The sequence below is a fragment of the Thunnus thynnus genome, chromosome 7 (genome assembly GCF_963924715.1).
Source record: "Thunnus thynnus chromosome 7, fThuThy2.1, whole genome shotgun sequence".
Lineage (NCBI taxonomy): Eukaryota > Metazoa > Chordata > Actinopteri > Scombriformes > Scombridae > Thunnus > Thunnus thynnus.
This window is the reverse complement of record NC_089523.1, coordinates 6,735,847-6,746,861: the sequence shown is the minus strand read 5'-3', so window position 1 is coordinate 6,746,861 and position 11,015 is coordinate 6,735,847. Positions and strand designations below refer to the sequence as shown.

The 11,015-nt window shown below is 39.2% G+C and overlaps 1 long non-coding RNA gene across 1 annotated transcript; it reads left to right on the top strand.

Moving 5' to 3' along the window:
• The first annotated feature begins 2,776 nt into the window (after window positions 1-2,776).
• Window positions 2,777-9,312, top strand: LOC137186697 (uncharacterized). The gene is made up of 2 exons (XR_010929076.1): window positions 2,777-2,863; window positions 6,845-9,312. It is a non-coding gene; the product is annotated as an uncharacterized lncRNA (long non-coding RNA).
• Window positions 9,313-11,015: the final 1,703 nt, after the last annotated feature.

Here is an 11,015-nt window from a genome sequence, read left to right as displayed (position 1 = left end):
GTAATGAGAGATTTGGGCTACAGCCAATGTATTAAAGCTTTTACACTTACTAATCAAAACGCTTGGTGTTTACTGGATATTCAAGTCATAAAATAATTGTTTGGTGCACAGCAAGTGATGACTTTACCATTTTTCCTTTGTTTGAAAAAAACAAAACAAAAGAACTGATTGGTTGGCATGAGCAGTGATATTCCACCACAACACAACAAATTACATGTTTTTACTAATATTTTTGCATTGAAATGTATCACAAATGTTCAATATCCCAACATTTTCACACATGATCCTTTTGTGAATGTATTGTGTGTTATTGGCATGTGAATTTCATGTAGGTGATAAATTAGTCATACTGCAACTGTTCATCTATCCATTCTTCCATTCATCGGTCGATCCATGCAGTCATGCATTTATAGTATATATTCAGTATATATGATATCTTTTTTCACTATCTATACAGCTTGTAGTCATGCTTGTCAGGTCTAATACATGATCTGATGCCAGTCCATACCTTTTGATCTCAGATATCTGACAGGTATAATTAAAAGTGATAGTTGTAAGTCCTGGTAGTAAGTACAAAGTATTTCAGAGTAGACATCAGAGTTCAGCAGTGTGGAAGCAAGTGGAAGTAATGTTTAACGTCGAAGAAGAGAACAACAGCAAAATCTCCTCTGAAATGAGAGCGACTGGTCGGCCCCAGCCTCTGCAGCGAAACTAACCGGCTAAAGGTGTCAAGCTAAGAGGTCACGACTCATACACACACACACACACAGTACAATAAGACATCCCCACACGCACATGCACACAATCCAGAGATGGGCCACTGTTGCCATCGAAACAACCTGCCAAATCCTGCGAGTGAGACGTATTTAAATGGAAATCTATCTGCCAAACCTCCCCCCCGTCCTCCGCAGAAATCCAGATTAATTTCAGACACCCCCGTTAGTCTCTCCTCGCCCCATTCTCCCTTGTCTTCGTGCGTTTGGCCATGGTTGGTCGCACTGCAAAGACAGCAGAACCCAGAGGTTTTTAAGCAGATTATCGAACCCGCAGCGAAACTGGTGGGGCTGGGGTGTGCAGAAACTAATAAACACAAAGAGAACACCCAACAAAGACATTAGAAGAACAGGAGGGAAAATGGGAGGAGGCCTGGTGATGATTTAATTCAAATTGTCATGTTCCTGCTTGAAATGGAGACAGACTAATTCTAGCTTTAATATGGATTTACAAAATGATACTGAGCCATTTGGGGAGGGAGCTGGGCGTGAACAACGGTGCAAGGGGAAAAAGTTGAGGCTTGAGGATTTGGCTGAGGATATGTGACACAGTCTAAGTGGCAAATTAAGGTTGAAGTTTTTCCTCTTCATTTCTTCTGTTGAAGTCAGTGTGCCATAAAGATTTAGGCCTGGTGTTCAGGGAATAACCTTAGGAAGAAAACTGCACACAACACTATGTTCCTCCTTGCTGAAAAAAAAGCAACATTTGGCCTAAACTAAAACTTTCACCTGCTGTTGATCCAGCTGTGTGGATGTAAGAGGGTGTGCATTTCATACATTTGTTTAAGTTTGTTCTCCACCTGTACTATCCCACCTGTCCAGGGCTGAATTACCAACAAAGAAAAGTAGTCAAATGGCCTGTTCAGTGTGTGGCAATTTGTTTGGCACTGTGTGGGTGTGATTTGATCACATTTGATTGACAGTGGCCTGGCAACATATGCAACCACCCCACAAATATCGTGAATTTGTAATTCAAGTGTTGCCAAATCCTGATTATAGCATGGAAGTATGTGACATCGCCTTTGTCCAAATCAGCCCTACCCAATTCAAACCAGTGAGCAGAAGAAGAAGAAGAAGAAGAAGAAGAAGAAGAAGAAGAAGAAATCAAAACTACAGAAACTCTTTTTTTGTGATCATGTTGGGTCTTATTACTTGTAGGAAGAAACTGATTGAGAAATTTGTTTTTGGTTTTTATATCCTCCATTATTATTACCAAACCTTTATATCCTGTTTAGTAGAGGGTAAGTTTTAAGAACTTCATTATTATTATAATATAATGGTGCCTTCCTAAATATGTTTGTGTTAATAACTGAAAAAGTGCATCTGGGCACAGTAGATGTCCCACCACAGGAGTATTGATTGGTTTCTGAGTCCCTGGGCAAAATATATTGAAAGTCCATGTGTAGTCTGCAGTCTGCATTGTACCTGATGGGTGCTTAAACACAACAGGATACATGACAGGATGTTAATGCAATATGTAAATATTTGCAAAAAAGAATTGTGTCAGAATGAGACCTGATCAGTCAGACCATATATGGAGGTAGCCTAGTTTGCTCTGTGATTGAATAACAACAAAGTGTAAATGCAACCTGCACAGTTTCGCTATGTGTGAAAGAAATCCACCTAACAAGTTGAATGGCCACCTATTTATTGCTCTGCTTCCTGCTATCTCAAGCAAGCCTGGCAAAACAGCGATGTCTTCTTTAGCAGCATTGCTTCTCTTGAACTAGGACACACCGTGTTCATTGATACATCTGCCAGTTTTGACTCCCCAATTTACATAGTGAGATCCAATCACAATGTGGTTAGAAATGAGATACCAAAAATGTGTATTAATACCAGGTGTACATATAAATGGAGTGTTCAGTTGTCATCATCCATATAATGCATCCACATACAGGTTGCATGTCAGTACCAGGTGTAGGTGGGGTCAGAGAGCAGACCAAGGGGTGAGGAGATGGCTCATGTTTTCCCTAAGGCCTCACTAGTCTGTTAATCTAGCCCTGCACCTGGTCCAGGGATTTGTGCCAACAATGTTCCAGCCCCCTATCTAATCTCAAAGCTCCTGCTGCCCCAGACGTGTGTCACTGGTATGTTGCTAAGTGTGGTGTGTGTGTGTGAATATGTATTTACTACATATGTACAGAACATTATTGCATGCCTCTTAATACCCTCAGTAGTAGTGTTAGCCTTGAGTAGACACTGATAAGTTGGCCCATTAACGTTAGCCTCGACCGGGTTCCTCAGGGAGTACACAGTGTGGAGGATGATTCTTCTTGTTCTAAAAGTGCTGCCGCCCACAGCCTCACTCTTTAGTGTTTACCTATATATTTTACTCTGACAGAAGGAACAAATTAATCAGCAAGTGCTCTCTTTAGCACAGTGCAAATGTGCTGTTTGTAACTAATGATAGTTTGAGGTTAATTTGTACACCTCCAAATGTGTCTCCTGTGTGTGTATGTGTTGATGTGGGTGCGCATACACACACTTGCTTATGTTACATTTACTGCACTCCCCTGGGCTAAGAAAGTGCCATTCCTATGGTCATATTAATGAATCACTTAGCTAGCAGTTACAGCTGCTTTAACCCATATAAATAGATACTCAAGCCTGTTTTACATTTTAATATATCATTTAGCCTTCTTTTACCTACCACACACATGAAAGCACATAAGGGCCCTTATCCCTCTGTGTTAGGTGTTAAGTCTTAAGGATAAAGCATCTTTTTAGATATAAGATTCAACATGTGTGTATATAGTGTGTTTAGTGTTTCAGAAAAAGTGCCTTGCATGTTGAGTAAATGACTATGTGGAAATGTCACTCAATTTATTTCACACATTTCAGACAGTCAAAGGATAAAAGAGATAAAAGACAAGACGGGAAAATATATATAAAAAATACATATTTACAGATAATGATATATAGACAGAGATTTACAAACTTAAAAAAACTGTGATTAGTTTGACAGTGATATATGCTCATACACTTTCTTGCCAAGAGTTAGAGTTAGTATCTCATGTAAGGACAATCCACAGTTTTATGAGGGCTTTTGTCCAGGACTATTTCTTGGCTGGGACTAGTTGGCTATCAACATAAAAAGTTACTGCTTCTGGCCAAGAAATAGTCCAGCACATAACACAAGTCCTGATTTTGCCAAGTAGTTGTTGTCTTGAGACCATTTTGTATGATATAGCCCTGGGACAACTTCCTTGGCTAATCAAAAAAATGCCTGTGCAAAGAGGTGCAAGTTACAAGGTGAGACCAACATGAAAGTTTTCAAATGTACTTATTAGTTTACACAAGTCCTCTACTACAGCTTTATCATTATTAGGATATTAAAATGCATATTTGCTTTTTAGATTAGCATTTTGCCCACATGAAAGTAAGCTAACATTAGCTTGCAAAGGTGAGCTAACAGTTAGCCAGGTTGCTACCAGCCAAAACTGATGAGCATTGCTATCTTTCTGGCTCAAATTGAAACAATCTGAAAGTAATATTGAGATGTTGATGTTTTTATAGTATGCCCAGCTAAAAAAGCTAAAACTTAGCTAGCTTGCAAACATGAGCAAGTTAGCAAGCCACAAAGCCAATGCTAACTAAACTTTTAAAGTGTACTGAAAATATGAATAGTATTTGACTCAAAAAGACATTTGATTTATTTTCATATTTAAAGGGCACTAGCAAAATATCTAGCTTTAGCTAACAAAGCATAAACTTCCCTCCATTATTGATGTTGGTGGGGCTTAGGGTAGTGATACATTCAGAAGTGTTATGGTCAGTGCTGCAGGCAACAAGCAACAATGAGAGCTAGGGTCAAAAATCTATCCAATATGCTCAGACAACTCCTAGGTTACTGTTTAACATCAAAAATTGCCCATAGTATTGCTTTGTCAGTCACTATTTTTGGGCAAAAATTGTTAAGGTAACATTACCTTACTTCCATGGTGGAAAAATGCTAATCTAAAAGAAAATATGCATTTTAATATCATAATAATAATAAAGCTGCAATAGCAGACTAGTGTAAACTAATAAGTTCATTTTTCAAACTTTCATGTTGGACATAGCACCTTGTAATTTGCGCCTCTTTGCACAGCCATTTTATCCTCCTTTTCTTTATTTTTGTAGGCATATGGGCAGCAAGGCTCTCTGTGATGACATCACAAACTTTGATTGGCTGAGGCAGTTGTAGTCCCAGGCTGAGCTAAGCTAACAGACTGGCTGAAGCTACATATTTATTATGTACACATTAGAGTGGTGTCAGTTGTCTCATCTAATGCTCAACAAGAAAGCACATGTCCATATTTCCAAAAATGTCACACTGTTCCTTTAAAACTGCATTCTTATTTACTGTTAATGTATGTATGAGTTTTTGTATTTTAATATGCAGGGTGGAGTTGAAAGCACCAGCATTACATCACTCTTCTTGAAAGAGATGTGGCACTGTGGTTTGCAGTTGAGACTAGATTTATGATGGCAGATACTGGCACCAAGTGTGACACACCGCTGAGCTCATTATGTAGGCGAACCCCCATTTAATAAGCATAAATCTGCATATGAGTTAAAGGAACTTTAGCTTGTATGACCTCATTGTATATTACCTTTCCTGGAGCGTCTGACTAGATTTAGTCAACTGAATGACATGTGTGCCTTTGTAATTGTCAGTGTAAAACGCTCATCATTATGTCATTTGATCTTGAATGGTACCGTGGGACAGTGTTAAAAGTTCTTAGGTGTCTTAGTGCAGGCCATTGACGTAGTGCTACTGTACCAAAAAGTAATGCTGAGTGCATCTGTTGCAGAATTTAAGTAGATCAAGGGGAATGGCAGAGAGAGACAGAATGACAGACAAGTAAACATCTAAGCCACTTATTTTCACAGACAAAGGAAAGACATTCAAGAAATGATACTTGAATGATTTTATTTTCCCCCTGAACAATTCCAACCCAGCTTCCTGAAACTAACCAGAAGAAAATAAAGTGGTCTCGCAGTTGTCTCAGATACATTTCCCACAGCTTTGTTGTCTTTCCAGACGTTTTCCCCCAAAATGATTTTCCCCATTATAACGCACCCCTGGGTTCTGCTGTGGATTCAGTGCGTAAGATGTTTTCATGTGTCCCCTGCCAAACGCTGCGTAAGATGTTTTCATGTGTCCCTTGCCAAATGCTTGCTCTCCATGGAGCATGTTAACGACCACCCCAGATGGACTGCGTCACTTCCTCTGAGAGCAGTCTGCGACTGCTCAAAGTGAGAGAAAAAGACGGGGAGACAGACAGACAGAGAGAGAGCAGTGCTTGCCAAGGAAAGGAAGAGAAAAGGGGAAGAGAAGAGCGCTGGATAGTTTTCCATTTAACATCACAACCTTGTAGGCTTTTGACAAATAGTGATATGTGGGAGGTGGCCAAGTTAAACATCAGTCCCCCAAAAAAGTTTCACAACATTATGGAATTAACACATATAGCCAAACACTAAAACTAAAAGTGGAAACTGATGTCTTAAAGTATAATTCTGGTTTAACAAAACTTATTTATGTAGTTTTGGTGATCACAGTGTTACAAAGTGATAGTTAATTGCTGAGATCTGGGAATGAGGTGATTGTGTTAAAAAAAAAAAAGTCCAACACTGGGTAAAAGACCCGAGCCTTCAGGCAGTGAGACTGAGGTTTTTATCATTGCCCTGTGTTAGTCAAACTTATTTGGAAGAGAAAATCGATGCAAACGAAGGGAGAATCTTGATGGACCGCTACGACCTACAAGTCAGAGGTCATGTTGGCAAAGCTATCACTACCACTGGCAAGATATTTTGCTAGCATGTTTACTGCCCGCTGACCTCTAAAGTGGTTCAGATCATCTACAGCTAGTGTGTTGGACTGTTTACTTCATGATCTCAGCAATTAGTTTTCCCAACTATTGGAATGATGGCTAAAACTATGAAAATAAGTTCTAAAAGTTGTCATTTTTCTACTATATATACAGTATATAGAACCTTAAAAAATTGATATGAAAGCATCCAAATACAAGTGTTCACATACCTTATATATACACACACACTTGCCAACTGTTCTCCCTCTACAGAATCCCTGGCACTGAAAGGCAACAGCGTGGGACACGGGCCTTCTCCGAACTTTCGTCACTTCACCTCCACCTCCACCTCCAGAAAACCCCCACTGTTCCCAGCTGTTAGGCCCAAAGGGACACACCCGACATTGGCCATGTGTACTCAGGAAACCTTCAGGCCCGAGTCCTGGCCTTTGGGCTTCCAACCTTACTTTTCACTCTGAACTCCAAGCCAAGATGCAGTTGGATAGATTTCAAGGTGGAGGAAGGCCAGCCTCCAACTCCCTGTTCCTCTCCTGTCCAAGGAACTTGCTGGATGGATATCAGCTCCCAAACAACTCCCTCCCTCATCCTCCCTTTCTCTACCTCCTTCACCGTATCCTCATATTTCACCACTCACATGTGGGAAATCCCTCCACCTCTCCACCTCTCACTCAGAACACACATCTCTCTACGACTTGCTCTCTCCTGTTAGTGCTGTGGTGTTTGTGGTCCATTTTGTCTAAATCAATATGTGCAAAATGGAGAATAGATTGGATCATTTTGACATTTGGATCTCAATGTATTTGTGCTTTTTCAGATGGCTCAGAAGGTCAGAGGCAGATGTGGTTTCATATTTAGTTTGGATCCACTCTGACAGTGATTTGCTCGGCTTCTGCTAAATCTCACATTGTTGTAGTGTAATGGGATGTGAGCCGCAAGGTCAGTTTGTTAGCGTGTGTGTGTGTTTTTATTTTGCGTATTTCCTATATTGTGTATATTTTTTAGTCTGCCTATACTTTTTATGCGTTTATGTGCATCTTTTCATTGCTTTCTCACTTTGTCTCCCTATCCCTGTGTGCTTGTTTGTGTGTTTACGCACTTTTGTTTGTGTGTGGTTAGTTGAGGTTGATGAGAAGCCCAGAGTTTGGCAGGGGAGTCATTGTGGCCAGTGCTCTGTTTATACAAGTTTCTGGCATGGTCTTTGTGAAAAGTATTCTGTCCTCCTCTGGCCTTACAAACAGGAGCATAAACACACACAGTCACTCCTCTGTAGCTTTCATCTTCACATCATTCACTATTGTAAAAATCTGCTTTAAAACTGAGTTAAAAGCCAGTCGGATCAGGGTGAAGGAATTAGAATTAATCAATCTTGTAAAACCGCTTATGCTTCACACAGCCGCAGGCCTTAGTCAGCGAATGAGTCACTCTGTTGCTTGTTTGATTCCACACAAGCTGTACTGATGGAGTGGAGCAGAAAAACTATTTAACATCTGCTACATAATAAATTATAGTATTGTAGCTAACTAATTAAGTAATGGTCAAGTTTGAGTTTCTTAAGAATCAGCGTGACTCACAAGTCAAGATTTTACAGACCCAGTCTGACTTACAGAAGAGGGCGTAGGTTTGTTTTTCAGAAATTGGGTGAAGTCATGAGTTTGCAAAAGAAACAAAAAAAATCCTGAAAGATGCTACGCTAACAAATAACATATGAAATAGGATGTTATGCTTTTCATAAAAATGATCGCTGTGTTTTACATAATAATGTTAGTCCAAAAAAAAGAAAGAAAAAATTGTTGTAATGCACCTTAAGCAAAATTATTTTTTGTTTCATTGATAGAGGAGTGGTAGCAGAGGTTTGAGATTTTGGGAAGCACACTTAAGAACAATGTCCCCTACTGCCAATTGTCCATCCATTGATCATATTATAATTACATGTGGTCAACTGTAAACAATGTTCCAGAAAAACATGAAAAGGAGGTTGACAAAGTTTTTTCAGGCCGGGGTAGCATCTACAATTGTTCCTCTCCACCAATCAGAGTCCTGCATGTAGCCTGAAAGGTGAATCGCAGGAAGGGTGATGATGAACCTCTGGATTATAACGACTAGACAGTAAGAAAACACTATTTACTATAGGGACTACATTAAACTGCATTGTTCTTTCTCTGTATTGTAGATATTAAACTGTAATATGCTACTTTCATACTGTATGTCTGTATTGACTGAACTCTTGCTCCTGATTCAGAACACTTGAGGTTTCTTCTTGAGAATTGGCCTCTCTATCTGTTATGAACATATGTCTTGTACTGTGCCTGGACAATGTCTTGTTAGGCTGAGTAACACTTCACTTGACATTCAAATCTGCCTCCAACATAGTCAAACTGGATTTTTTACTTCCGTTGCCAAAAACTAGATTGCTGTTTATGTCTTTTTCTCTCCTAATATTTACATGCTGTAAAAGCGCCAGTAAACACCTTGTCTTGATTGTGGCATTATCCCAACAATCCGTTCTGACTAAGATGTTAGTTATACTTAGTAAGATGTCTGTCACCTGGCTGGATCCACACAATAAAGCTTATTTCCATTTCCATGACACCAAATGCGCTAATGTCCTCTTTGACGCCTGATTTTATTGATGAGACATTACCCATCTTGAGTGTAGTTACATCTGGATTTCATGTCGTGTTTGTCTTTTCTGAATGCAAAATAAACAGTTTTTCCTTTCATCGGCAGTAAATGACTAATTTCCATGCTGGGGTTGCCAAGAGAAACACACTATACATCTTATTGGCAATTTGGCCACCACAGCTCATTTTCTAGATTAAACAGAGCTAGTGCTAGTTTGGAACAGTTGCATTAGACATTTGAAAGCACTGATGTAAAAAAAAAAAAGAAATGTAATTGATTTGTACAATTCCTGACGTCTCTGTGCAGTGAGCTGTTCACTGACTTAAATCTTGACAGAAACCAGCAACAGCCAATGAGACTTCAATCTTTGGAAAAATAGAAGTGAAGAATGAGAGATGCTTTTTTGTCTATTATACCAACATAAAGACTGGTGTTTTCACTTTTCCTCATCGATACTTGTAGAGAATGCTCTTCCAGAGTTGTTTAAAGAGGATAAATTTGTCTTGAGCAAAAAAACAGGGAAGATATCTTCACTACACGGATTGTAAATCCATGTATTATTTTGAGCCATTTTTTAGATGTAATGAATCATTCTTGGGGGACCCTGACTCTCACTTAATCAAACAGCCAACATGTGTTTTGTTTTTTGATGATTTGTAGTTTGAAACTCTTGGCTCTACTTTACATCACAGCAGAGGTTAGGCTTACACTAATGTAATGTGCAGGATTTGTTCAAATGGAAGGGTCTGTTGTGATTGAGCTATAAGTAACAGTGCCTATTCTCCTGTATGTCAGTGTCTGTCAGTGTTAGTTTAGGTTCATGTGTTTAAATGTATTTTAGTTTTAGTCTTTAACAAAAATGTGTAATTATTGTTCTTTTTAGTCTGGTTTTAGGAAAAAACAAGAAAGGCATATCAGTGAGGTTTTCATCATGTCATTTTTGTTACGTATCTTCTAAGCACTAACGTAGGAATGCAGCTGTTAGCGTCTTTGTTGTGTACACTCACTGTGGTGGTCCTTTCTATGTTCTGTCGCAAGATTAGTTTATTCAGCAGACTCATGTGAAACAGATTATTATGTGAATGTAGAATATGTACAGTGTTAGTGTTTGGCTTCTAGGTTCTGACCTCATCACACCCCCACACCAAGCTCAGCACAGCAGTAATAACTCTAGAAGAACGTAGCCTCAGAGCCTAGAGGCGGATGCTGGGTTGGTGGTACTGTAGGGCTTTTGAAATGCTGTATGTACAGCAGTAGCAAATGACAACATAGTTTTCAGGTGAGCAGTGTGGCAGCAGACATGCAGCAAAACTCAGACACATATGTTGCAGTGAGAGTTGCCAAGTGAGTTTAGCAGTGGACTTGAGTTGAATGCCTGGACAAACAGAAAGCAGACTTTGCTTTATCTACGGGAAAAGGCCTTGCTCTCTGTTTTTTTTGTTGTTGTTGTTGTTGTTGCTTTTTACATCTGGTCTAATTCTCTGTGGGTTTTTAGATTTGTTCAAAAATGTTACGTTTTCTTCCAAGAACTGCTAAAGATGAGTAATGTTACTGGAAAAAGACAAAACAAGACAAAACCTTACTGAAATGCAAAATGCCCCTCATCATTAGTGCAACAGGTTGGTCATGTAAGTAGGTAACTAACTTGTTAGCACTGGTGTCTATTAATATTTTTCAAATGTCACCAACCCAAAAAGAAACAAAAGACAGAAATAAAGACAGAATATGAAGCTTCACCAGTCTGAGTTAATCAAGTAAAGTGGCTATCTTCCAAAGTTAAAGTCTGTTTTAGTAGGAAATT